Source organism: Larus michahellis, chromosome 2 (genome assembly GCF_964199755.1).
Source record: "Larus michahellis chromosome 2, bLarMic1.1, whole genome shotgun sequence".
Lineage (NCBI taxonomy): Eukaryota > Metazoa > Chordata > Aves > Charadriiformes > Laridae > Larus > Larus michahellis.
The window spans coordinates 24,350,863-24,378,528 of NC_133897.1; the positions used below are offsets into that span (position 1 = coordinate 24,350,863).

Consider the following 27,666-nt stretch of genomic DNA (forward strand, 5'->3'; position numbering starts at 1 on the left):
TTGGGTTAGTAAACCTGGTTGCAACACTGACAAGGACACTAATTTGAAACAGCCTGAAATCTGATGAAGGGTGTAATTTTGCATTTATTTGCATTTATTTTTCACACACCTACCCCTGCCTCTGGGGATTTCTGGGAGCATAGAAATCCTGGCAGAAATATGGGAAAAGGAGAACTTATTTCAGCAAGTGTGTCGTTGAGAAAATGTGATTCAGTCACCAGCATAAGCAGAATGTCCTGTTCAGATGGGACAGTCTGTGCCTTGCCTAGAGGAAATGAGAAAATCCAGAGAAATGAGAAAACGAAATTAAATTCTGTGAGCTGTTAGAGCTACTTGTTAAGTGCTGTGGATGCATGAATTCGTAAACGTGGTGTTAATTTCCTTGTTAGGAGTAAAGCATTTTTGATTCAAAGTTATTCTACTAAGTTTATGCTCTATGGACCACCTGCAACTAAAGCATAAAGTGTTAAATTTTTAAAATTTTTTTCTTTTTTATCTGCGTGTGGGTTTGGAAAAACATGTAATCAATGAAGAAGGAGCGTAGTGCAGCGGGGGCTCTCACTTCAGGTCAGGCTGTGGAGTCCCATCCTCATCGGACAAGCACCATTTGCTTTGAAGACACTGAGGCTTAACGCAGGGGGTTGCAGAAATTGGCTGCACCCATTATTGCATTGGCAAGCTGAGAACAGGAGCCCGGTTTCTGCATCAGTGGGGCTGAGCCAGTTGCCGATCCCAACAGGTTTCCTTTTACCCCTGCTCCAGGTTGCACGTGCATCTGTTTAGAAACGGTCATACCTGGAATGGTGCTTCGGGCCCATCGGTGTTGAGGAGCGCATTGCTGCCCTCCTTTGGGCTTTGAATGCTGGCCTGTTTGTGCGTAAGCAATAGCCACTCTCTTTCCAGAAACTTCTTTCCTGAAAACCTTTTTGGTCTCTTGCTGGTGCACATGTCGCTGCCATGATTCTCATCGCTCACTGGAGTTCAGAGAGAATGCGAAGTTAGAACTTGTAGTTACAACCAACCTGTAAAAACACAACCCCCAAAACCTGAAGAGATGAACGAGCTCTCATCCCTTTTTCACTAACGCTCTATGCAACAGCTGGCTGCTGGCCCTAGGCTGGGCACTGCTTTTCCTTACCGTGAAAAGACCAGCCCATTCTAACTCCAGTGCTTCTGCCCTCAAACCCGCTCCCTGTTCTTGTACATGCATCTGTTTGCTGGCAGCACCCATTCTAGGTGCTCCAGAGCTGATCTTCTCAGCACCTGGAGGACAGAAGGGGTCCTCTGCGCCTGGAGTCCTGTGCTTTGCAGTTTGGCAAGTCAGCAGGGCTTTTTCTGTGTAATCTTTAATTTTAGCATCTATGAATTTTTGTGCTGGTGGAAGAGGGTTGTGTTCTTAAAGCAAATGTATGTCAGATATTTATTAGCTATGGGGTTTAAGGAAACTACTTACAGAATTTTACCAGAACCAGAAGTATTGAAACATCCTTAGTTTCATACAAAACAGAACCAGCTCTACAGTTGCATTTCAGCAACAGGTACCACCCACTATCACATGTTGCGTGATCCACATTGACCAGAGAATAGCAGATGCCTTTTTCAGGCAGGAGCTGCTGATGGATCATGTGCTTTATGACCTTGCTGTTCAGGATCGTGGCAACCTTGTCAGCGTTTTGGATGGTGGAAGGGCGGTGAGGTATCACGATGGAGGTGCGACCTTCTCTGGCTTTATCCAGAGCTTCTGGACAATCTGTGCAATGAACAAACCAAAGGGTGAATTAAAACCAAGTACAGCAGCTGTTTCCACCTGTGGTGCCCTAGTCTGTTATCTGTGATAGAGCAATGACAGAGGTGATGTTTCTGTGGCCTCAGAGGTGAGAAGCTGTTACTTCTGATGACTAGTTCAGATCCCTGTCTGTGCACCTTGGGTCGGGGACAGGGGACAGACAGTGCTCGCTGGTGTGCACGCGTTCCTATTTTCATTTGCCCCACAAGTCAGGACAAGCAGACTTCTCCAGGGTCACAGCCTGGCCCTTCCCTACTGCCACAGGCAGCTCTTAGTTGGTCAGTTTTAGAAACTGTCCCCAAGAAATTGGTCTGGCTCCTCTGACAAGCCAGGCACTTTCACACTCTCAGCAACGAGGAAAACTGCTCCGAGTTTCAGTCCCACTCATTAAGTAATTACAACTTGATCCCCCAAATAGTTCCATTATAAATTCACGGATAATTTTGTATTCTAGTTTGTAAACATTAAGTACGGTGTAGTTAGTACACACATTTTTAATCCCCCCACCCCCTTTTTTTTTTTTTTTTTGAAGTCTGTGAAGGTTATGAATTCTTTAATGTCACCTCATGTTCTGGGCTCTGTGGCCACAATGATGCCAAATATTGCAATAAAATTATTTTGAAAATTGATAATACCGAATTGGTTTGGGGATTGAGGGTGGGTAAATTTGTTTGTTTGTTTTTTACAAAGAGCCTCCTGTTGGCATGAGCAGCCAACTTGCAAATCCCTGTTCCGGTTTGCAAAGCCAAGGTCTCGTTTCACTTTCTGTATCCAGTGCCGAGATACTGGGAGGAATTTGGGCTGCTGTACAAGAGCTGGGGCAGTAGCAATGTGTTGCTTCTGGCCACCAGAGAGATGGTTTCCTCTGTCTCCCGTGTGTACTGTATTTCTAGATATGGGAAATAAGCAGAAGTGTAAACCTACATTTGTACCTACTTCTGCAGAGCGTGACATTTGAGCTGCGTTTCCGCCGAGTGACCAGTCTGGGGCAGCCCCTTTCCGAGTCACAGGGGCAAGTGTGGGTGAGGAGCCCACGCACAGTGGCCGAGCTGAGAAACACGTTTCTGAGTGTATTTCACTGCAGAGCAAACCCCGTGATGCTGAGCAAGAGCAGTGTCATTTGTTTTCGAGCAGGGGACCAAGGTGCAGAGAAGGTGAGAGCAGGGAGCGAGAGGAAGGCTGTGACAGTGCCGGGAGCAAACCCAAGGCTCAGCCTAGCAGCAAGCAGCCCGAGCATTCAGTTCTTCTTTCACCACCCTGGTTCTCTGAAAGAAAACTCAGCCTGAGAGACATCGTGAGTGATTTAGGATGAATGAGAAGCCAGTCAAATAGAAATCTCATCTGCCTCACACCATATTTTAAAGCTGACACAATTTTGCTGAAGGAATTTGATTCCAGCTCTGTGCTTCCCCCCTTTGTTACCTGCTACGTGAAGGAACGTACATCTCTCATCAAAGGGATGAGGCTTTGCAGGGAAAACCCGCCAATCTCCTAAGCATGTGGGAATTTATTGACTGAGAAATATTTGTCCTCGCCCATATTCTCCCCGAGAGCGAGCTGACAGGCAGGTGTTATCTTCGACCCATCAGTTCAGACAGCAGGTAGGACGAGCCCTTGTTTGCATTCACCTGCCAGCGGCTGCTCAGCGGGACGTGAGCAGATCAACTTCTGGGATTTATTTTTTTTTTTCCTAGCATAATCATTCACAACCAGTGTAGAAATCCTGAATCTGCTTTTCCCTCCAAGGTGCTTTTTATTTTGCAGCAAAAAGATCCACCATACCGGAGATTCAGCTTGTCACATCAGGTGGAACCAGGAGGTAACGACAGGTATAAATAGGGAAAGGGAGAGAAGAAAGCGGGAACAAGGTGGTGGGTTTCTGCCTGTTTTTTCAAGCCAACTCTGTGTGTGACTTTACTTTTACTCACCCGGCTAATGAAATGTTGAAAAAAGGAGGGTGAGACCAGCGCTCCTCAGGCTGCCTTAGCACCTTCCTGTCGCTTTCACTTAACTGAAGGAAAGTACCTTTTTTTCAGTACTTTCTGCATATCTCTTGCTCCATGCTCTTGCATCTAGAATGACTCGCCCTTGTACCAATATCACCCAGGTTATTTTATTAGCAGAGACTTCTCCCGCAGGGATGAAGACCCCTCCCATTCAGGCATCTGCAGCAACAGGCACTGTCACCACCTAGTGCTCTGCTTGTCCTTCGGGTCTTCTGGGGGAATAAAAAACCAAAACCACATTTCAATGTCCAATTCAGTAAGTCACAGCAATGCTTTTAACCTGTACTTACTTAGGAAAGCATGAATAGGCACTATGGTTTTTTTCCCCTAGCTGCAAGTTGGAAATGAGGGCTTCATTACCTTTTGTAGTGATTCAATGAAGTAAAGAATATTGGCTTCTTTTGCTGCCTTAACAATTTCCTCATGTGACACTGCCGAGTGTTATCCCCATATGCGATGTTTTCAGCAATAGTGCAGTCAAACAGCATTGGTTCTTGTGACACAATACCAACCTGAGCTCTCAGCCACTGGATATTTAGTGTCTTTGCATTTTGGCGATCCAGGAGCTAAAAAGTGAGGAATAATATACGGTACTTTATAGATGGCTGGATTTTGTTTGTGTTGTTTTTTGGTTGTTTTTTTTTCTTAAATTTAGTGAAATTAAGGCCTTTAGCAAATGGGGCACACAGGTCATTTCATGCCCTGAAGTCTGTTATCTTAGGCACTTGTGCGTGGCAGCAGAGGTAGGGAGATGAGTGTGAAAGCCTAGTTATATTTGCAATCAATACAATGTCAGACATCTTTATGAACCTTTGAATACTCCAGCTATATGCAGCCACTGTGTTGCACCCCTCTTGTTTATCACCCTAACTACAAGAGCCAATACAGATCTACTTTCTCTGCCATCTTGCTGTCAGTCCTAGAGACATCTGGCACTATGCTGATGACACTAAGATCTATTTCAGAAACCGGTAGAAAACCTACACGACAAAGTGTTTCCACAGCTACTTCCTTTATTAGCGGCTATATCCCATCTCCATTATGCTGATCTGGGAGTCGGATGTCCTCGCCTCTCAAATGACAGTAAAGGGCGACAGTAATGGACAGTAGTCCCTAATCCCATAACTGAGTATCGTCCTTGTACATCAGTGAGAAAAATTAATCTACTACCAGTTGCTCATATAAGATGAGATTTGTGTGTAAAACTCTATATATTGGCACTTGAACTCCTCCCGCTGTACCTTATCTGGACATTAGCATCCACAATTAGAAGTTTAACTGTCTCTGTTATGCAGAGACTTATTTTGTCTAAAATAAAACATCAGTCCATATTTCTGCTTTATCCTGATGACTCCTATCTAAAGCAGAATTAATGCGCTGTGGACTACATCATCATCCTGTGCCTGTGGGTGCACCTGGACATTGGACTCTTGGAGAGCAGATCATCTTTTTGTTCTGTTTATACACAGCCTGGCATGGCAGAGAGCCCGACCCCAAGGCTTGGATTCCTCAGGACAATGATCAACTAAAATATAATAGGCTAAATGTTTCTGTCTTTACCAGAAAAACTGTATTTGTGTACACATGAGACTAGGTACGCCTTTGTAAGGAATAATTTGACTTGCCAGCTGTTTTCTGGGCGGGTTGATGAGATGAATCTATCTTCTTATTCTCAGAATGTACTAGAAGCATTTAAATGATTAAGCACTGAACAGGTATTTTTTTTTTGCTGTTTCAGAAAAAGATATCTCTCAGTTCAAGGCCACTCTTTCATTGAGAAGCATCAGGAACTAAATACAAACTCCAGGGAGAAGCCAAAAGGTCACTCCAGCATCTCCATCTGTCAAGGAGGGTACCCGTACTTCAGGCTGCAGTTTGGTTTGAGCTACAGATGACAGTTTTTCCTTTCACAGAGAGTCAGGACTATGGTGGGAGGCAGACGTCCAGTGGTGGGGAGGGTTTGGGAAGTCCAGTGGTCACATGTTCCTCTGACTTTTAGAGGAAGAAAAATCCTCTGAACTGAAGCGCTGACTATGGATGAAATACGGATGTAAGTGAAGAAACAGATGAAATATGAGATCACTTTATTTGGCAAGTACAAAATTTCCTGTGAATGCAGAGACATCTATCTGCAGCTTCCAGATGCTTCAAGATACAAGAAGAGCTTGTCAGGTTTTTTTGATCTTCCCTTTACTCAGTTTGTACATACTAGGTGGTGATGCGATGAAGTTCAGTGGCTACCCTAAGCAGTGCTGCTGATAAATTTCCAACAGTTCGTCCTTACTGTAGTTAAACTAAACCTCAGTGATAGCAGTAGGCTCCAGTCAGGCCAATGTAACAACTTCTCTCCATTAGATCTTGTTCTAGTAACTTGAAATGGCATGGGAAATTCAGAAATTTTACTTTCCTTCTACTTTCCCCATGATTACATAGAGAATATTGAAAATCCACACGTTCCTGGCCTTAATTTTCAAAAATATTACCAAAAAAATTATACTAGAAACATTGAAAAAAGTGAGTAGTTACACTAGCAAACATGTAGTGAGATTATTTAAAAGGAAAAAAAAAAAGAAAATAAATTATATTAATAAAATAGAGCAAGCATATGTCACGTACCTGCAACTTACACTTTGATGTGGAACACTTACCATTTCTACATAAAGTGGGTCGTAAAATCTCTCAAGCGGCTGAACAACAGTGCTTTTTCCACAGCCACTGCTACCAACAAGAGCCAGAATTTGTCCTTTTTCTACTTTCATGTTCAAACCTCAGAGCACTTTGGCCTCTGGTCAGGTTGGGTAGTTAAACACCGCATCGTTGAATGTTATGTTTCCACCAAATATTTGCTGATTGAAACAGCCGAGTTAGGTCAAGTTTTTAGGCTAATGTAATAGATCATAAAAGACTATGAAGAGCATTGATGATAGAGATCAGTGGGAGTTTTTCCAAAGGATTAGACTTCTTTTTTTCCCAGGAATTAGTAGGTAGTGAGAAGCTATTGTGAAAACACAAACTTGCTCCTAAATATTCAACTCTGCAGGCATATTTTAATTAAAATTCTGTTCCATAAACACAAATTCTGACAGCTTCTCTTACACCATCTGTTAAACAAAATTACATTTTCAAAAGTAATAATAACTCTAGGTGGCTGACTTCTGTCTGCTTTGTGAGGACCTTGTTCAGATTCTTGGCATGTTCTTTGCTGATTTTTTAAATTTTTGTCCTTAAAGATACTGAAAATAATCTACCATTTTTGATCTGCGGACAGAATCAATCCTTTTCCTTAAAGATCTTTTCTAATTAATTTCTATTAAATGTAATATGATATATGTAATAGGGATATATGCCTACAGAAGAAGTATAGTTCATATGAATGAGTACATATAAAATTTAAATATAGACATATGCAAATGACCAGTCAACAGAACAGCTCAAATATGTGATACTTCAGATGACTTCACAGGTATTTTCCTTTATTATTATGTGTGTGTGTATACATATGTGTATGTACACATAATAAACACCAGGTTTATAATATATACGTGACAGCTGTCTGGAATGTTCTGTCCTCTTTGTTATAAGAGAGGCCACGTGCACCCATATGTTCATATACGTTGTTGGTTACTAAAGTATTTGACCATCTATTGTGGACAACTTGCACATAAGTTATCCCTCAAAAATTTCTGGTTAAATACTGGAGACCTACTTATATGTTCAAGATCTATGCTAAGGTAGCTTCATGCAAGAAAGTCTTGAAAAATGGTCTCTGCTGCATTAACCCTCTTTCCACTGGCTCTTTAAAGATCTTTTGCCAAGAGACAGGTGAGGTTTTGGCAAGAGAAGACACAAAGCATAGCTTAACCCCAATTTAGTTGGATGAGTCAGATGTGAATGGGTTTGCACAGCACTTGTTCTCAGTAGCTGTCATGTGGGTGGGAGGAAAAAAAAAAAAGAAAACCAGGCTTGGAATAAATTAGAGGACGATGCTATGCTGTGTATAACACCGTGCTTACTTACAGGCTTCTCTCCTTCCTTGCTGTATCTTTCTACGGGTGGTACTCTTTCAAACAGCATGAACAAGTGGGCAGTGGATATCTTGGCTTTGGCATAGTCTGGAGTGAAAGAAGCGCTTTGTCCTAGTGCCATTGCACCAAATACAACAGCTGAAAAAACTCTGTAAAGATTAAAAGGAGAAAAATATACTGACATTGATCTGGCAAAGGCAAGAAAATCTTTTATGGGTAGATTAGGGACTTCAGATAAATACTCATTAATAGAGATGAGGTAGGGTAAGAGCTGTCTACTGCAAACTCTGTGACTTTTTTCCTTGCTGAGAAAATCCATAATTTGTAGGGAGGAGCGCAGCACTCTAAGCTTCCCTTCCCTGCCCACCTCTCTGGATTCATTAGAAATGGATGTGTTGATTTCTGTTTCTGTTCTCAATGCATGAGATGTGGTAGGATGTGTCGTTCCTTGCAGCTCAGTTTCTTCATCTATAAAATTGATGGTATTAGCTGCAGAGCAGCCTGAAGATTATGGAGAAATTTGCCATTCCACATTCCCTTTGAACGGCCCAGTCTTCCAGGCACAATCAGATGCTGGAGTTAAGGAGAAAAAGGCAAAAGACAAATAGGAGATGAGAGAGAGTCATGAAATCCGGGGGCAGTAGGAGAGGAGACATACGAGGAGAAGGGATTCACCTGAATGCGTAGGGAAAGGGAGAGTAATGTTATTTTTTTGAGATGGGGTTGGTGTAATCAGGATAAGAAGCCGTTATAGCTTCAGCATCATTTTTTTTTGCCAGACAAGAGTGCGGCAAGTGCTGAAAGCAAGCATGGGATGTGCATGGGAGACAAGGTGTCTATCGACAAATATGGACAGGGATTCCAGCTGCAGGGAGACACGCAGAAGACTTGGTTAGATGCTAGAGACAGGGAGGGAGGAAAGAGAAGGTTGAAAAGGTGCCAGTTGGTGGGGACAATGGCAACAACTCACTGGAAACACTCGGAGAAGCTTTTTCAGCTCTGGCTGGGCATTTTCCAGATCGGGTGTTTGCTGAGCCTTTCTCCTGCTCTCCACCTCTCTTGTCCCAAGGTTTATAATTTCCTCACCTCAGTTTCACTTGTTACTTGCTCTGCCTACCTTTTAATCCTGTCCACCTACGCTCCCTACAGCTAAGCCATGTGATTCTGCTGTTGTTAAAGAAACCTTGTAGGCCATGAAAGCAAGGAATGGCTTGGCTTTGCCTGTTTTCACGTTGCCTTCCTTTTACCCTGGGCAACCTGACAACAAGGGAAATTGTATGCAGGTAGCTAAAAACATCATTTATTTTGGATTTGTAATAGTGGAAGGAAGAGGAATATAAGGGTGAAGAGTGGAAGACAGAAGTATTTATTGATTTTTTTCAGTTCTATATGCCACGATTTCATAATACCTATAGAAAAATCAAACATACTCTGCAACATAAACAAAGAAGAACCTAAGAGATACTTACAAAACCATGTCCTTTTCTCACTAGATAGGCACCAAACCTTAAACACCCAGTGTAAGTACATAATAGCTTGTGTAAAGGCAAAAGTAAATCCAAAGATATGTGCCTTCTTTACAGAATTTCTGTAAGAGAAAAAACATATAATCACGATCATATTGTACATTCACTTGTAGCAATCAAGAATGTGAAAAGTATCCTGTAATTCAAAAGAATCCACAAGTCCTTAGTATTTTAAAGCTCTTTGTAAGATCCTAACCTAAAATATCATCATTCCTGTATGCTTCAGGTTCCTCTGTCTGCAAAAACTGATGAAACCGTTGGGACAGAAGAAGAAATTGCTCTAACGCTAAATATTTTGAGCAGATACAATTTGCACTGTCTTTACCTCATACATTCATTAAAACTATTTTTAAAATTATAACACGCTTGCAATTCAAAGTTTCAACTGACACATGAGGAAAATCATCGAGAACTTCAGAATTTGTATAAAGCAGAAATAACTTCAACAGAACAAGTCTTTGTGCTTTGTCTTACATTGAACCAAAGCAAGTGACAATTCATTAAGTTTCACATGACCTGCAATAGCACTTTGATGGAATAGCAGAGTCAACAAATAAAGAAGCTGCTGTGCAGGTCCACCCTTCTGGTTCCTTCCTCAGGAAAATCCCACTGATTTTGATAGGAATCTTACCTAAACATACAGGTAAAGACTGACTTTTGGTTTGTTAAACAATAGGTTCCCTCAGAAGAAAGGACTCATGATTTAAGAATTAATAAAGGCTTCCATTTGCAGAATTACAACAGCCAATAACAATATCATGGACACTTTGGAAAAAAAAAAAGTCTTTTAGAACACTACATTTAGAACATTACCTAAAATGTCAAGAACATCAGCTTGAAGGAAAAGATAATCTATATTTTTTATATCAAAGCTGAGTTTGGAATGAAAGATTTTATTATTCACTGACAGATAAATTTTGATTCAGCTTATTGGTGTTAATTTATGTTCATTTTAAAAAGGAATATTTCAATAAGGTTTTTTTGAGAAGCATTTTTTTACCTGTTTGATGATTGCAAACTTTGTCCATACATAAGCTCAAAATTTCTTTCCTGAGTCAAAGTAACAACAGTTTGAGTATTTTCTATGGCTTTAGAAGCAATCGGTATCAGAGAACAGATAGTCATCAGCAGAAGAACAAGATTATATGGACGTTTTTTAACATAATCCGATAAATAGAATAACTGCAATAGAAGTGTACCTACAATAGTGTTGAAAGAGTGATTGCAACATTTGTAGTTATGTTGCTGTTAAATTTATCCAATTAGCGTGGATTATAGCAGTGAAGTTGAGGCAGCATACATTTTAGCACAGGCTAGCAATAGGAGTTTATTTTCCAGCGGGCTTGTGAAACCTGTCACAAGGATGATGCCATGCAGCTGTCATCGCTGCAGGAGCCCAGTCAGGATAAACTGAACAAGCCTACATCACCTGCAAACGCATTTGGGACTGCAGGGTAAACATATGTCCACATTTTCAAAAGCAACTAGTGATTTTGAACTCACCCTTAAAGGAATAATCTTTCCCAGGGTGCATTCTCAGCATTTTTGGAAAATCAGGAGTCTTTCAGAAGTCCAGAGAAACTCAAGGAGAAACTTGAAACTACTGGCCATTCTTAAAAATGTGGAGACAGGCTTTCCTGGCCCATATGGCAGCTTCTCATCTAATTCCAATTAATTTTATGCCTTTGAAAATCTTCCTGTTTTGCCACAGAAGAAACAGCAGGAAGTAGTTTCCAAAAATGATTAATGATCGAAGCTCACGCCTTAATTTTCTTAATGCTCCCCAAATATTAAGGGGATTTGTTTGTAGTTAATTAATATAATCAGCAAATCTTCTAATAACAACAATTGATTTCACCTTGGTCAAGAATGCAGCAAATCAAAACTCAAACTGTAAAGCATCTTGGAAAGTGATTTTGTAAATTATATCCATGGAGCACTATACTCATTCTAGCTCATAATTTAGTTCAATGTACTCATTGATCTGGACGAGGGGATTGAGAGCACCCTCAGTAAGTTTGCAGATGACACCAAGATGGGCATGAGTGTTGATCTGCCTGAGGGTAGGAAGGCTCTACAGAGGGATCTGGACAGGCTGCATCAATGGGTCAAGGCCAACAGCATGAGGTTCAACAAGGCCAAGTGCCAGGTCCTGCACTTGGGTCACAACAACCCCATGCAGCTACAGGCTTGGGGAAGAGTGGCTGGAGAGCTGTACTCAACACTGGTGAGGCCCCACCTTGAGTACTGCGTCCAGTTTTGGGCCCCTCACTACAAGAAAGACACTGGGGTGCTGGAGTGGGTCCAGAGAAGGGCAACAAAGCTGGTGAGGGGTCTGGAGCACAAGTCTTATGAGGTGCGTCTGAGGGAGCTGGGATTGTTTAGCCTGGAGAAAAGGGGGCTGAGGGGAGACCTTATCGCTCTCTACAACTACCTGAAAGGAGGTTGTAGCAAGGTGGGGGTTGGTCTCTTCTCCCAAGTAACAAGTGATAGGACAAGAGGAAACAGCCTCAAGATGTGCCAGGGAAGGATTGGATATTAGGAAAAAATTTTACACTGAAAAGGTTATTAAGCATTGGAACTGGCTGCCCAGGGAAGTGATTGAGGCACCATCCCTGGACGTATTTAAAAGACAGGTAGACATAGTGCTTAAAGATACGGTTTAGTGATGGTTTTTTTCTCAGTTGATGGTTGGACTAGATGCTCTGAAAGGTCCTGTCCAAGCTAGGCAATTCTATAATTCTATGATTTTATGTGAAAAGATAACTAAAAATTATCCACTGTCTAGAAAGTCACCTAGGACCTGAGACTGAAGCTCAATTCTTTCCCACATATTGTCACTCATGTAAGATGCATACACAGCGGAATCCCACTACTTTCACTGAAGCCCCCCGTAGTGTCTGTACCACTCCAAATCATATGCTTGTAGATTGTACCAGGAGCCAATTGACTCCATTAGATAAGCGTATGACCGATTCTGCTGCTCGTAAGGAAGGCGTGAAATACACTTACTCTCTTTTAGCTATGTTGTTTCTGTACTACCTTTCACTGAGAATAGTTTATTTTTATCTTTGGTGTGTGAAGATGGCATCTCTCCATAGGTGGTTTTCCAGGAAGAACCCCACTTTTAAAGAGAACTGTAGATTTTTTACATAGAGCTAAAAACAGATGGTTGGGACTTGTTTTCCTTCAGGTTTACTTTATATGTTGATAATGAAACATTTTGCTGAATTGCTATGGAAATAAATATGTTTTAAATTTTGCCAAAAACTGGGGGATCTGCAAAAAATTGTTTTGATTAATATAGTCTGCCAAAAACAGATATTCAGGTCATCGCCTAACAGTCACGTAACTGTTCTTACAAATAGTCTCCAAGGAAGTTGGCATGAGATAATGATAATCAGCTGTAAACAACTTAACTATGAGATAACTTTAAACTAGTTCAGTGCATAAGAATGCACTCAACAAGGTTACTTTTTTGGCAAAACTTTATGAATAATCAGTGACAGTATTTTGAATTTTTTCTTGATTACTGGGGGTTCTAATTGACAAGCGGCTGAACATGAGCCAGCAGTGTGCCCAGGTGGCCAAGAAAGCCAATGGCATCCTGGTTTGTATTAGAAATAGTGTGACCAGCAGAAGGAGGGAGGTGATTGTCCCCCTGTACTCAGCACTGGTGAGGCCACACCTTGAGTATTGTGTCCAGTTCTGGGCACCTCAATACGAGAGAGATATCGAGGTGCTGGAGCAAGTGCAGAGGAGGGCCACGAAGCTGGTGAAGGGCCTGGAGAATAAATCTTATGAGGAGAGATTGAAGGAGCTGTGACTGTTTAGTTTGAGGAAGAGGAGGCTGAGGGGAGACCTCATCACTCTCTACAACTACTTGAAAGGACATTGTAGAGAGGTTGGTGCTGGTCTCTTCTCACAGGTAATTAGCGATAGAACAAGAGGGAATGGGTTCAAGCTGCAGCAGGGTAGGTTTAGGCTGGACATTAGGAAAAAATTCTTCACAGAAAGAGTGGCTGCCCAGGGAGGTGGTGGAGTCACCATCCCTGGATGTGTTTAAGACTCGTTTAGATGTGGTGTTAGGGGATATGGTGTAGGGGAGACCTTTGTAGAGTGGGGTTGATGGTTGGACTCGATGATCCTAAGGGTCTTTTCCAACCTAAATGATTCTATGATTCTATGTAAAGACAAACAGGTTTCTTTTTCTCAATGCATATGTTCTTTTAAAAATAAACCTCTTTTAGCTTTAGCTCTTTATTTAAAAATAAACCTCTTTTAGGTTCTTATATTAATGTGTATTAAGGTATAACAAAACACCTCTAAGCTTGTGAAACATCAGCCTGTACTGGAATGGTACTTGGAAGCAAACTTCACTTCCAGCCTTCAAGTCAGTAAGAAAAAGGAAAAGCCTAGCAGCTCGGAACATGAGAGCTAACCTCCAAAAACTTAACTGTATGCATGTACTTAGCAGACCTTTCCTTCTACATCATTACTTCTGCACAATAAGTAAAGTTTTGTTTTAGTATGAAAAGGACTAGGAGCAAACACTCCAAACTATTTTCTAATCAGTCTGGAGGTATAGAAATGCCTCCGACAAACTTTCCTAATACAGATCATGGAAAGAGAGAATAAGATTTGCTGTGCCCAGACTCCTCTGCACAACTGACTGCGGTGCAATGAGAGGGAAGGAAAGGGCAGAAGAGAAGATCACACAGGTGCTGTGTTGCTCGGAGTGTGTCAAAACCCAGTCCCCACAAACGTCAGTCTGTCCTGAGACAGGACGTCTTGGCAAGTGGGGAAACAGTTCTCAAAGTTATGAAATGAAGTAACACCCTCCCTCTTTGCTCCCACACTCACATTTTCCTTTGACACAGATTCCCAGGCTCCTGGTTTCCTTCCATGCTGAGAGGGGAGGGAATGAAAATCAGAGCAAGAGATTGCAGGGCATGGTCAGCTACACTGTCACCGTGATTTTTTCATGCATCTTTGTTACTGCTGGTTTCTAGACTGTGCCTTTTTATACTAAACCCTCAGAAAACTGCAAAGTGAGAGAAAGAGACGGTAGGTGAGAGGTAGAAGAGGGGGGCTCTGAAAGGAAAGAGCTGGAAAGAAATGAAGAAAAGGCAAAAAGGCAGAGTGCTGGGAAAGGATAGGGACCACAAATGCAGACTCAGAACAGGCGTATGCTCTGAATGCTACAAACTATTTGAGAATATAAATTAACAACTCACCTTTTTAATTTTCAGCTTCATATTTACTATATCATCATTTTGCCAGAACAATACAGTAAGGCAGACTTTTACTTCTTTGAGGAGTATATTATTTATACATCACCAATGTCCCTGTCTATTAAGCAACTCTGTGTAGTACAACATTAGATGTAGTACAACAAAAATGTCACTGAACCCACCTTTCCTGCGATTTCCAGTTCCTTCTTATCTTTTTTTTGCATGTCAGCGAGTATCTTCATTAGAATCATTCCCGTTGCAGCAATAATTGTCACAACAGTTAAAAACAGAGGAGTCAGCTGCCAGCCACAGAGCAATGACAAAACAATCACAGTCCCAAGATTAGCTACATTTTGGGCGATTAGTGCCAGTCTGGAACCTGCAGCCTGGAAAAGAATGAAACTAATGCAAATGACTGTTTTATTTCACAAGTAGACAGGAAATACTTGTTACCTAGACAATTGAGATTTATTCACCAGAGGATATCTGAAAGTGCTAATAGTCCTTAAAAGTGAGGCTTTGAGCAGCCTGGTCTAGTGGGAGGTTGTCCCTGCCCAGGGCAGGGGGCTTGGAACTAGATGACCTTTATGGTCCCTTCCAACCCAAACTGTAATTTTGTGATTCTGTGTAAGTCCAAGGACTTACAGTCCTTGTTTTCAGGTTTTGCACAAGAAAACACAATGACATTTCATAAATCTCGTGTTTTTTATACATAGAACTGTGACTTCAAACTTGCCAGGTCTCCTGAAACATGACATTTCCTAACTTGGAATCTGAGATAACTATTTTTTCTCTCTGACCACTTTTAACTTTAAGAATGTGAACAAACACAGTGCTGCAATGAGAGCAATCCTCATTTTGAGGCACACGCCTCACAGTTTGTTAATATTTGTAATGTTTAGCATAGAAACACAATGCTGTTTAGACATCTAAGCAAGTTGGATAAATAAATAAATGGACTCCTTGGATGACTCATTTATACTAGTGTAAGAGGACTGGATATTAGAATGAACTAAAAGCAAACATATATATATATATGTAAATACATATCTTACCTACTATTATGGCATTAAAATTTTGTGTGACACCAGAATAAATATTACTTAATAAATAGTTATTTAATAAATAATTTTATATTATAGTATTCAATAAATAACAGCTTCCAGATGACTGTGTGTACAGGATTTCTACCTATTAAATCCAGTCTGTAACTTACTCCACGCTAAACCAGGTGTGAAAAATGCCAGTGCTTATTACTCACTCCTTTCACTTGTGAGGCATCATTAGCAAATCTTGTAATTAATGCTCCAGTGCTAATTTTAGGATCATCAAACCAGCTGATCTCCTACAACATGAAATAGAGTTATTGCAATCTTAAAAACTTTAATTTGCACTTCACCTAGTTAGGCTACGTACATAAGAGAACTTCATCACTTCAGATCACAATGGGATGACACACACGATATGGTGATCTTTACATGTAACCATAAATACGATAGACCTAGATGTTTAATGAAGATATGGGAAAACAAACCTCAAACCTAAGTTGTGTTAACAATCTGTATATCCTTTTTGCAAAAGCACAGACACCACCACATTATTTCTTATCATCTGTAGCTTTACAAGAAATTTTGCTTGTGAATTTGATGTGGGTTTGATGATCGGACACTCACTAAATAACAACACCAAGAAATCTCCCATTTATGGACAATTACTTGGATGTATAACATGCATCTGCAAAGACTACTAACTAAACAATATACTTTCTCCTGTTATAAAGCTAAAAATACATCTTCGTTCTCTGTCAGTTACAAGTACTGTGAAATCTGTAAGTCTGCTGTGAAGTGTTCCAAAAGTCTGAGTGTTGCTGCAAAATTTCTGAGAAGACATATGTAAAATGATATGCAGTGCTGGGACGTTACTCAAGACTACCTCTTCCTCATCTGGAAGACACTATTATCAGGGAAGAAAAACTTGTCAGTCATATACTTTTGTATCTCATTATCAATTCAGATAAATTGGTCAGAGGGATCAGTGACTCTGAAGCACTTATTTGAAAAAAAATACATCCAAATTCAACGCAAAATATTTGTATTATTCAAACCCAGGAAATAAAAATAAATTTTTCACTCTATCTTTCCTCCAGATTTGCCAAATATCAAACCCAAAAGGTCATTACCATGAAACAATCTAAGTATTTGTATTACTTTATGAATACATAATTATTAGCAGCAGTATGGTATTTTTGTGTAATAACTGTTCATAAGATTACTGTAAGAGCTTTTATATTTCCTACCATTAGTGTATAAATCAACAAACATGTTATAGTTTGATTTCTTTGGAGTTTACTGAGGGTGAGGGATTATTTTAAAGTGCAGTAAAGTATTGTATTTATAAATACAGTAAGAAAAAAAGATGGAAAACAAAGAGTTTCAATCTGGCTGTAGGCTTCCATAGCCAGATGGCTGCTTTGGCCTTCCATGATATGGAGAACACACTACATGTGTCAGTGCTAATACACAAAACCCTCCCAAGTCCCACCGCTGTAGTGCCTGATACTTGAACATGATGCCAGGTGGGCACTCTTTTCACGCCAGAGACTTCACTTTCCTCCTGGGCTAGTCAAAAAAGTCTCATGGGACATAACTTCCAAGGAGGTGACCTATAATCCATCCCCATAATAAACCAGAAAGAAGGGGCATCTGGGTGCCCAGTGAAAGGGGTTAGCAGAAGGGAAGCTGATGCAAGTCAGGTTGGTTTTGGGAACTTGTCTAGGATGGAAGACCCCTCTATGGACACCGGGTAAACTTCACTCAGTTGTATGGGCTGAAGAAGTGGTGGGCTTCTGCCTGCTTGGAAACCTCCTCTTTGGTCCCAGACTTGCTGAAGTATCAGACTAGAATGGTTGGGATTGACCACTGTCTGTAGTGAGTGAAAGGCAAGGGAGCGATGTGTCTAGTCTCACACCGCGCTGCTTTCTACTACCTCAGGGACCACGCACATAGCTACAGCTGGGTCAGCTGGGAGTAAAATTTGATAGAAATTCAGGGAAGGAATGCATTTAGGCTGTGGATTGATAATAAAATGCTGAATACCAACACTTCCTTGAAATACTTGATGAATTGAAAAAAAAAAATACTGGGTAGGAAATCAACTGGTAGGAATGGCAGCAAAAGAGGGGCAAAAATACCTTAGTTCAGCTGTGCTGAAATATGAACTGGAAGTGCTGGCAAGCCTGCAGGGCAGGTACCAGCACAGGCTGTGCCACCCAGGTAGGGCTTACCAGTTTGCACTGGTACATTACACACAGTGCAGCGGAGTAGGGATGCTGAGCAGCTCGCCACTACCCCAGCTCCAGGAAGCAGCTAATGCCAACCATCAAACGATGGCGATAAGGCTGGTTACACATGCAGCTAGGATCCTTGCCGTCCTACTCACTGCTTAGCAACTGGAGACTGCTGTGCTTGGATTCCAGACTGATTATTTCAGCAGGTTTTCACTCTGCTGCTCAATGCTCTCCTACCGCTGGCCCCTCCTGTGGCTGTCTTTGGCTCTGTGCCTGCTATGTAAGAGCAGCCTCCTGTTCAGTGAGTGCAGCTGGTCAGATAGCCAGGTCCTATAACCTTCATCAGTAAATATTTGTGGATCATTGCCTGTACATGGAGTTACCTGACCATGAAGGCAGACCTGAATTTCAGATATTGTCTCTTAGAGTACAGCCTACTTTCTCTGGTCCTCAGTCCAAAGGTGCTTTGATTTTATTAAATAAGCTAAATAAACACTACCATTACCTTTGAGCTTTCTTACACTCGACCTACAGTTATATCAATAAAAAGGTTTTAAAACCATTTAAAATATCTATCTGAACCTGTTATGAAGATTTAGTCCAGTCAGTTTCTAAACTGAGCTAATGAAATCAGTATGGTATCTTTATGGATATGATCCCAGCATGAGCACTTAAATAAATACAAAGACAATTTATGGCATGTAAACAAGCAAGCATTTCTAAAGCTCCAGAAAGCTAAATATATAATGCTTTTACCTGACTCAGAATTGCTCTAAAATCCATGGATTGAAGCCTCATTGTAAGGATTTCTCCAGCTTTGACAAATGTGAAACCCTGTTTGAGAAAAAAAAATAAATATCTTTTTTATTACCTAATCACAGTTTTTGTCTTTTTCAGATAAATACTTAAGTGACTGTCTGCATATAATATTAAAAAGCAAATTACTAAATAAAAAATATTCTAGCTGTAACTGAGGTAATATAAGTTTTTAAAAGCTAAATTCAGCACGTGTAAGGGTAGAGCAAAGAATGAGACATTGTTTTTTAAGAAACAAGTGTATACCATGTAATAGTCTTTAGGGTCCACCAAACAACATTTTAATTGTGGGTTTTTTATTTTTTTAATCACATCTGATCTCAAACGGAAACCAGTCACTTCAAAATAAGATGCTGGGTGCCTCAAGTACTCACAAGTAAGATCCTATGCTCGTTTTAGGCATTGTAGAAATACCGGGGATTTCCCTCTTTCTCTAAGAGCTTTCAATCAAAAAGCTGTAGTGCTAATGGTTATTTTCTAGAGGAGGCCTCTGAACCTGCACAGATACTCACTGACTACAACACAATTCAGCGTGCACAAAGATGTACTAGTGAATCTGTCAGTCCTGGGCCAGGGCCATGTAGGGTCAGACTACACAGGAATGACATGAGGGAGACATTGGATCCTGGGCTGCATCAAAAGAAGCATGGCCAGCAGATCAAGGAAGGTGATTCTGCCCCTCTACTCCACCCTCATGAGACCCCACCTGGAGTACTGTGTCCCCACAAGAAAGACATGGACCTGCTTGAGCAGGACCAAAGGAGGGCCACGAGGATGATCAGGGGGCTGGAGCACCTCCCCTGTGACGACAGGCCGAGAGAGCTGGGGTTGTTCAGCCTGGAGAAGAGAAGTTTCCAGGGAGACCTTATTGCGGCCTTCCAGTACCTAAAGGGGGCCTAGAGGAGAGAATGGGAGGGACTCTTTATCAGGGACTGCAGTGATGGGACGAGGCATAACAGTTTTAAACTGAAAGAGGGTGAATTTAGATGAGATATTAGGAAGAAATTCTTTACTGTGAGGGTGGTGAGGCACTGGAACAGGTTGCCCAGGGGCGTTGTGGATGCCCCATCCCTGGAAGTGTTCAAGGCCAGGCTGGATGGGGCTTTGAGCAACGTGGTCTAGTGGGAGGTGTCCCTGTCCATGGCAGGGGGGTTGGAACTAGATGATCTTTAAGGTCCCTTCCAACCCAAACCATTCTATGATTCCATATTGTCCTGTATTTTCAAATGATGATGACTTAAAAAGAAAAACAACAACAATTCTTGTTAAGTAAATGAAAGATTGATAAATATTGAGTAATTTTACAAAGCCCGATCAAGTACTGAAGTTTCATTAAGTCCACTCTATACTCAGTGAAAAACTTGCCAATACATAATACTTAGAAGGGAGGGGATGACACACTTTTAGACACAGAGATTTTTTTTCTAATTTTTTGTCACATTAAACTGTTCTGAAAACATACAGGGGAGTTAACTAAGGTAACTGAAGAGATCCACCAGAAACCCTCTGTAAAATGAATCAGAAAGTCAGTAAAAGGGACTTTCAACAGGAGGGAGCCTTGAAGAATAGAAACAAGACTTCCAGTCGCTTCAAAGTTAAGGCCTGAGAGAAACTTGAGAAGTTCAGGAGACAGCTCAAGAGATAATAAAAATATTCAAGATAGACTATGTCTGAATGACAAAACTTCAGGAGCCTGAGTCAATAAGGTGCTGGTGATTTGCAAAAGTACTTGCATAAAAGAGTTTGAGTTTTCACAATGAGGTGGGAGGCACTGGAGCAGATGACTTGAGGAGGGTGTGGAGTCTCCATCCTTGGAGGTATTCTAAACCTAACAGGACATGGCCTTAAGCAACCCACTCGGACCTCAGAGTCTGCCCCATGTTCAGCGGGGGTTGGACTAGATGAGCCACCGAGGCCCCCTCCAACCTCAGCTGTTTTATAATTCTATGATTTGGAAAAGTAGTCTGAGAAGCGATCAGCTCCAGAACTTGATTTTTTCCCCACAATCTTAATTTTTACCTTCTCACACACTTTGTTTTTAATGTCGTACTTACAAAGAAACTTTCTTGCTTAGAATTCCTGTAAGTCACAACTTTAAATTAAACTTGCATATTTTACTTAATTTGAAGTTTTCTTAATATGAAGTTTAGCACTCTTCAGGGAAGATTTTTTTTCCCCCAGAGTTTCTCTACTGAGAATACACTGCAGAACTGGAGGTACCTTTGGGAGCAACTCAATCCAGTTAGGTCAATAGCACACAATATGATAAAAGTTATGAAAAACTTTTTGTGAAAAAGCTACCTACATATTAACAAACTTGTAGTAAATTCCATTCTGTTCTATTAATTCATTATGAGTCCCTCGTTATGTGATAACACCATACAATAAATATTTCAAGTGCAGCTATAAGATCCGCATTTTGAACCATTGAGAAATGATGAGCGATAACAAGTGTAGTGCAGCCTTTCCTGACCTGGAAGCAGAGTAACAATGACTTCACATTAGTATTGTCAGGTAGAGATAATATTTCCCGTCTTCATATTAGAGTTGAACAAAATATTTTAACTGAAAAATTTTCTTTGTAAATGATGTTCTAGTAAAGATCAGAATTCTCAACCAAGAAATTTTGAATTTGACAATATTTCTCAGTTCCTCGGAGGTAAACTAAAGCAAAAATGTAGCTTAAATCTAATACTGCAAAACATACTTTATTTGAAAATATAAATTAAGGTACTCTGTTTTTTTCATGTCAGACTAGTACTTTCTAAACACAAAAATCTAAAGGTTCTTTTTTTGAAAATGCCCCTTCAATATCTTCCCAGTTTATGTATCCAGTTTCCACTGAAAAAATACTATCTACCATTAAGCATGTCAGTGACAATTCTATTTCAGAGCATTTCACAAATATTAAAAATTAATCACTTAGCAATTTTACTTGCTATAACTCATTTAACTTAGCTGAAAATATTTATCTGAAATTGTATTTAATGTCATATTTCTGTTACATTGTTTTTCCATCTTTTTAATTACTTGTGAATAATAAAATAAATCCTAGAAGTATGTAGTCTGACATGACAAAGTTATTTTTACAGGCACGTTGTGAGTGTGCACTGGGATAAATCGGTATTAATATCCAATGACCCAAAAAGTGAATCCAAGCTTTATATAATTCAGTTTAAAAATCTTAACATTTTGAACTGCTAGAATAATGGCTTAATAAGTGTTTTACAATTAAAAAATAAAAGACAAAGCTGTAACGTGTGGGATATTCTCAATGAATTTCCAGCTAAATCTGATAGCCTAATATTGTCACGTGATTTTAAGAACTTTAAGATTTTAAGAATTTTAACAGCCATTCAAGCCATCCTATAAAAAAGGGCATGCATTTTCTTAACGCCCCATCCACAGAAAGAGCAAACAGAGATTCAGCAGAGGTTTGGTAAAGCCTGCAGGGAAAAGGGGTCTACTCTAGATCCGATGTAAACCTTCTATAGAGGTACACGCTCAGCACAGTGAGGAAGAGAAAAAGTAGGCAAGAGGAGGACAAATGAATGCCTGGCACACAACAGCTTAGCTTTGTCTTGCTTAAGATCAACAGAGATAGTCCAGTCTGAGCAAGTCGTTCTGGCGCGCTCTGCCAGAAACATCAACAGGGAGATTCATCTCACCATACGACATATTTCAAAGATAGGTGGGGGAGGTGAGAGGCTAAGTAACTTGTTTAAACTAGCTGTATAAGTTTTATATTGCAGCAGTGAGTTGGAATCTCACCAAATACGTCTCAGTCAGCAGTTCCCTGCCCTCCTGTCCCTGGGATTCACTTTACAGGGCATGGGTTGGGAGAAAGATCCCTGAGTGCCGGCTCAGTAGTTTCAGAGAGTAGTGTAAATTATCAGGAATTAAAAGTCTAACTCTTGCTGAAATTAGCAGCAATTAGGTGTCCAATTAAGCATTAGGGACTAAAATATCTTTGAGGATGAGAAAGTAGATTCTGTTGTCTGAGTCTTGCAGCACAGTGGGTAGAGTAAGGTACTTCTCCTGAGGCAGAACAGCGTATGGTGGAAAAATGTTTTCTAAAGATATTGTCCATAGATAAACTGTGATCATTGCTGAAAATGTTTATGCAATGGTGGGAATTTGTGTTCGCCCAGAGCATAAGCATAATGCACAGTGGGAGAGAGAAACAGAGGGAGGGAAATAACCAACGAATGTGATTGATTCAGCCTGAGGAACAGGTGTAACTATTTTGTGAAAGGTTCATACACTTGCTTAGGGCACACAACAAGAAATACAGGATTGGCTGTTTTTTTTTCAATTGTCTATGTGGTTTATAAGTTAGGTCTAGGCAGCAGTCAACATGTAGCAGCTGCTCTTGAAGACACCCACAACTTGGTTTTGAATTACTTTGCTGGGTGTTAATAAGAACATATCCCAAAACTGCTTGTGAATATTTAGCTCTTAGCCCATGTTGAGCTCTCGACTGCTCTGAGGACTAAAACTGGTTTAGGAAAGCCTGCTACAATTCAGTCGTATCCATAATGCCACTAAATTAATTTCATAGGCACTTACAAAAACGCTTCACCATTGTTCAATACTGACTTTGTCCAGTGCTGCCTGCACAACTGATTCACTCTTGGTATCCAAAGCTGACGTTGCCTCATCAAGCAGAAGAATTTTAGGATTGCAAACCAGAGCTTGGGCAATTGCTATTCTTTGCTTCTGGCCTCCACTCAACTGGATTAAGTGCCAAAAAGGCAACTCCTGTAATAGCTAGAGGAAGACGTAAAAACCAAAACTCTTCTCTAATACTAGATAATCTGATAAACATTTTAGAAACCTGATGCTGAATTCACTGAGAATAGTAGTCTTCGTAGTCTTTGTATTGATTCCAGTGGCTACTGATAATAAGTGCCAAATGATTTCAACTGATCTCTTTAGAAACTGGTAAACTGGGATATGTTCTTTGTCTATTTCTTTAAAAGTTGCTTAAGAAAGCCCTGCCCTTCTCTGTCTTCATATTCTACCTGAACAAAATGGGAACAGATCCCCTTTTATAGATAAGTGAAAGCAGGCTTCCTTCACACTGGAAAAGAAGATTTTGCAAGACATTCTTAATAAACGTCTTTTCAGAAAGCATTGAGACTTCTTCCCCAGTTAGACTTACCTTAGTGAGAGCCCTCCAACAAAACAATCTCTTCCTTCGAAGGGCAAGTTTTCCATTGTAAATGCAATAAAGTAGATGTTGGATCTGCTGCCAGTTTCTCAGAGAAATACTTTACCAGATTTACAGTGTGGACAGTTTGGGAGCTCAGTATACTGCTATAACATTTTACTGGGTTAAAATGAATATTACGACAATTAGAGATTGACTTATAAGGACCTCCAATCTTTTAGCTTTCAGTGAAGATTTCTTATAGTTACATTTTATTTTCAAAGGCAGACTCTTAATTTAGTTAAATAACCAGTTCTGGCTAAAACATGTTATCAGTTCTAGATAAAAGCAAAGGTTTCCGTTATTTCTAGGACTACTTTTTTTTTTTTTTAATTATAGCAACTGTTTTTCTCTAAGGCAATCAAGTTATCTTAAAAGGAATTTGTATCACCTCCATGCATAATACCTTAATATCTGGCCTAGCAGTATTACTGAATTAAACATTTTGGAATTCCAAATTACCCTTAACATGGTTTGGTTTATAGCCAGCATTGGACACACTGTCAATTTGAGGTTCCTGTGCAGAACAACATGTCAAGAAAAGGGGAAAAATCGCATTGTTTAGATTTCTAATGAAATTTTAAGATGATACAGGGCTAAGAAATCTTAGACATTAACGTTACCATATAAAGAGGCATTAACAGGTCTCATTGCAAAGTAGCTGCAACTACTCATAGATGCATGAAGATGCCAGTCCAGGCCAGTGGGAGACCTGCTGTTAGGGGTGGGTAACCAATGCAAATGCTCATGGCCTTAAGTCTTCACTGGCATACATTAAGGAATGGAGGAAATAATCTAAAACATCTGCAAAAGGAAGGAGTAACCTACACATTCACATCCAGCCACTGCATACTAACAGAAATTTGTGTTCATGATTACGCCCCTTCCTTTAGGACAAGAGAAAATGGCCTCAAGTTGCACCAGGGGAGGTTTAGATTGGATAGTAGAACAGAACGAAATGTTTAAGGAAACAGGAAATTTTTTTGTGTGAAACTAAATTTGTCACACCAGAAGAAGACTCTAATTCCTGATTAATTTTTTCAGCCTTGGGTCTGACTATTTATGTGTGTGGGTGTTTTTTCTGAACATATGCAACTCTGCCACTCATTTCAGGTGTTGGAAATGAAGGCTTGTTTGCATTTTATCCTAATCATACTTAAGTATTAAACCAAGCTTACATTACAGTGTAAATTGCTAGTGTCCCAGAGGCTGTGACAGTGAATGCGGACTGCTGCAGGGACCAGCGATAACCCTTGCTCTGCACTTATGTGCTGCAGAAGCCTGGCTGCAGGTGCTCCTGCTGTCCCTGCTCCACCAGTCGCTTTCACTGAGCAGATGAGAGCAAAGCTCCTTCTCAGCTGCTTTCTGCAGTGTGTTGGTAATATAAACTCACCTGCTTGACTTTGCCCTGGAGCGGATAAAATGGATTTACACACTTCATCACAAGTGGGACTGATTGAATGGCCTGCTCCTCAAAGACCCTTAGGTATTAGCTTGAGACCCCGGCACCTGAGAGTAACGGAGGGGATGGCTTCAGGAGCTGCTGACCTATCACAGGTGTGAACTCATTAGCAGACAGGCTAACAAGGGAATCAAACCTTCAATCACACTGTCATACTCCAAGCTCTCCAACAAAATGTTCAACCTGCTATCAGCGTAGATAAAGACTATAGGTAAATAAACTGTGTCATGCTGGTTATCTTCAGACAAAAGATCAAAAAGATAGCAAGAATGATGTTCCATAGCAGAATACAAATAAATACATGTGCATGACCTTGGTTTGTGACCTTAATGCTATACTTGTCTTTTTTTTTCATGTGCCTGCTTTTTTTTGCTTACAGCTCTCACTGGATTTACGAGGCCTGTAAAACCATATACTCTTTTCAAAAGGGGCTGCATCGCTGCATGTTTTGTGATGCTTTTTGACATGAACAAAAAAGAAGAGAAAAGAAAAAAATCAGTAGCAAAGACATAAAAAACTTAAAACCTCTTTAGTCACTATTATAAAAACAGCCAGCATATGGAAGCTTTATTCTCACCTTTCCATTTCTCTGTCCTCCAAATGCTACCACAGTTCAAACTGCTGCCAGAACTTCCTCTGCAACAGCTCCTGCTCTTGGATATGCAGTAACTCTTTGTTAGTGAATGCAGAAATTATCTGTGTAGAAGAAAAATATTTTAACACTACCATTCAATCAATACCTGAATGAGCTTTGTTCTGATGCCCACGAATTCTTAATTTATTGTACTGAATTTCCCATCTATCTGCTTTGTTTTATTTAAAAAGGCTTATGAAAGACTCCACATTTAACTGACAAGGCAGAAATTTGATGAAGGGCATCATGACAATGCCTGGATCACGTAAAATGATAAAACTAGAAACATGCATGTTATCTGCTGCCAAAAAATGAGGTCGGATTTTCAGTTCTTCTATACTTTCATCATTACAGAAAGTTGGAGGAGCTGACTAAGATCCCTTACACTTAGAAATACTTGTACCACCACCGTCAGACAGTTCTGGTTTGTGTCAGGACAATCCATTGCCCAAGAAGCACGGGAACGTTCATGCTCCCGACACACTGCAGATGAAGCTATAGCAGAGCACTCGTGCTGTGAAGTATTAGGGACTGCATGTGTTAAATAGGGTTGGGATTTTCATCTTCCCTGAAAGGGCAAGGCTGGCCGCTGTCTCTGAAATTCAGTAGCCAGTTGGTACTTGACACCCTGATGCCCCTTTGCAAGTCCTAGACAAAAGAGATTATATTTCTACAGATGAAGTCGTCTTCTCTCTCAGAGAGGTCTGCAATCCACTTCTCATGTGCTGTTTTCAGTAAGTTATTGGGAGCTGATCAAATGGCAAAGGGAGGATCTGGAGCAGAGTTCATGGTGTGCTGGCTGCGGCTGTCCGTGTCCTTGTGCTGTCCCCGGGGGTAATGGCCCCCTGCCCTTGGGGTCAGGGCACACAGACGGGCCTTATCACAGGAAACCAGATTCACTGCAGGTTCACGCCAGAACTTACTGCCAGTTACTGCCATGAGCTCAGCTGTGCCATTTTACCTCATTTCTGTATTTATTTATTTTTATTGACAGTACTCCCTTATTTTGGTGTATTTGTCATGGAGTCCAGCAAAGAAGACAAAGGTACCACTTATTTACCCTTTCGTTTGACGGCGTGTTCTACTTACATAAACTTTGCAGCAGGATAGCTGGGTATGGAGGGGGGGCACTGCACTTCGTCAGCTGTACCAGTGTCATCATGCACCTATTCTCACCTGTCTGCAAGCGAGCGAGGTCTAAATTCACTAACAGCCAGGTTGAATTTTCAAGTTTTACAAACAGTAAACGGGATTATAAGAAGATATGGATTACCAGGATACTGAAAACTCGTGTTTTTTGCCTACCTTTGCCTGGAGAGCTGATGAGAATCCCAGAACATGATTGAGTGCCAGGATTGCAAGTGTTAAGTTCCAACCTTTTGTAAAATCAACTATAAATCCAGCGAAAAAGGCAGCCACTGCCTGAAAGAACATTGCCATTTTTTCACCTATTCCTTCATTAATCTTGGAGATATCACTGAAAAAAACCCCCAAGTTGTATCCAAACAAATAAGAAAGTATGGAAAAGACAGAAATTAACTCTTTGGATACAGTACACTTTGTCAGTGCTCCATCATGTTTCTAACACCTGCAATTCAACACAGCTACAAGTTTGCAGCCATGTGGGGGCTACATTCCCCCACATCTCTGTTCCTCAGGCTCCATTTCAGTGATGCACA

The 27,666-nt window shown here is 40.6% G+C and overlaps 1 pseudogene; it reads right to left on the bottom strand.

Annotated features, from left to right (window-relative positions):
* Window positions 1-2,147: 2,147 nt before the first annotated feature.
* Window positions 2,148-27,666, bottom strand: part of LOC141738321 (phosphatidylcholine translocator ABCB4-like) — a 35,769-nt pseudogene continuing 10,250 nt past the window's right edge.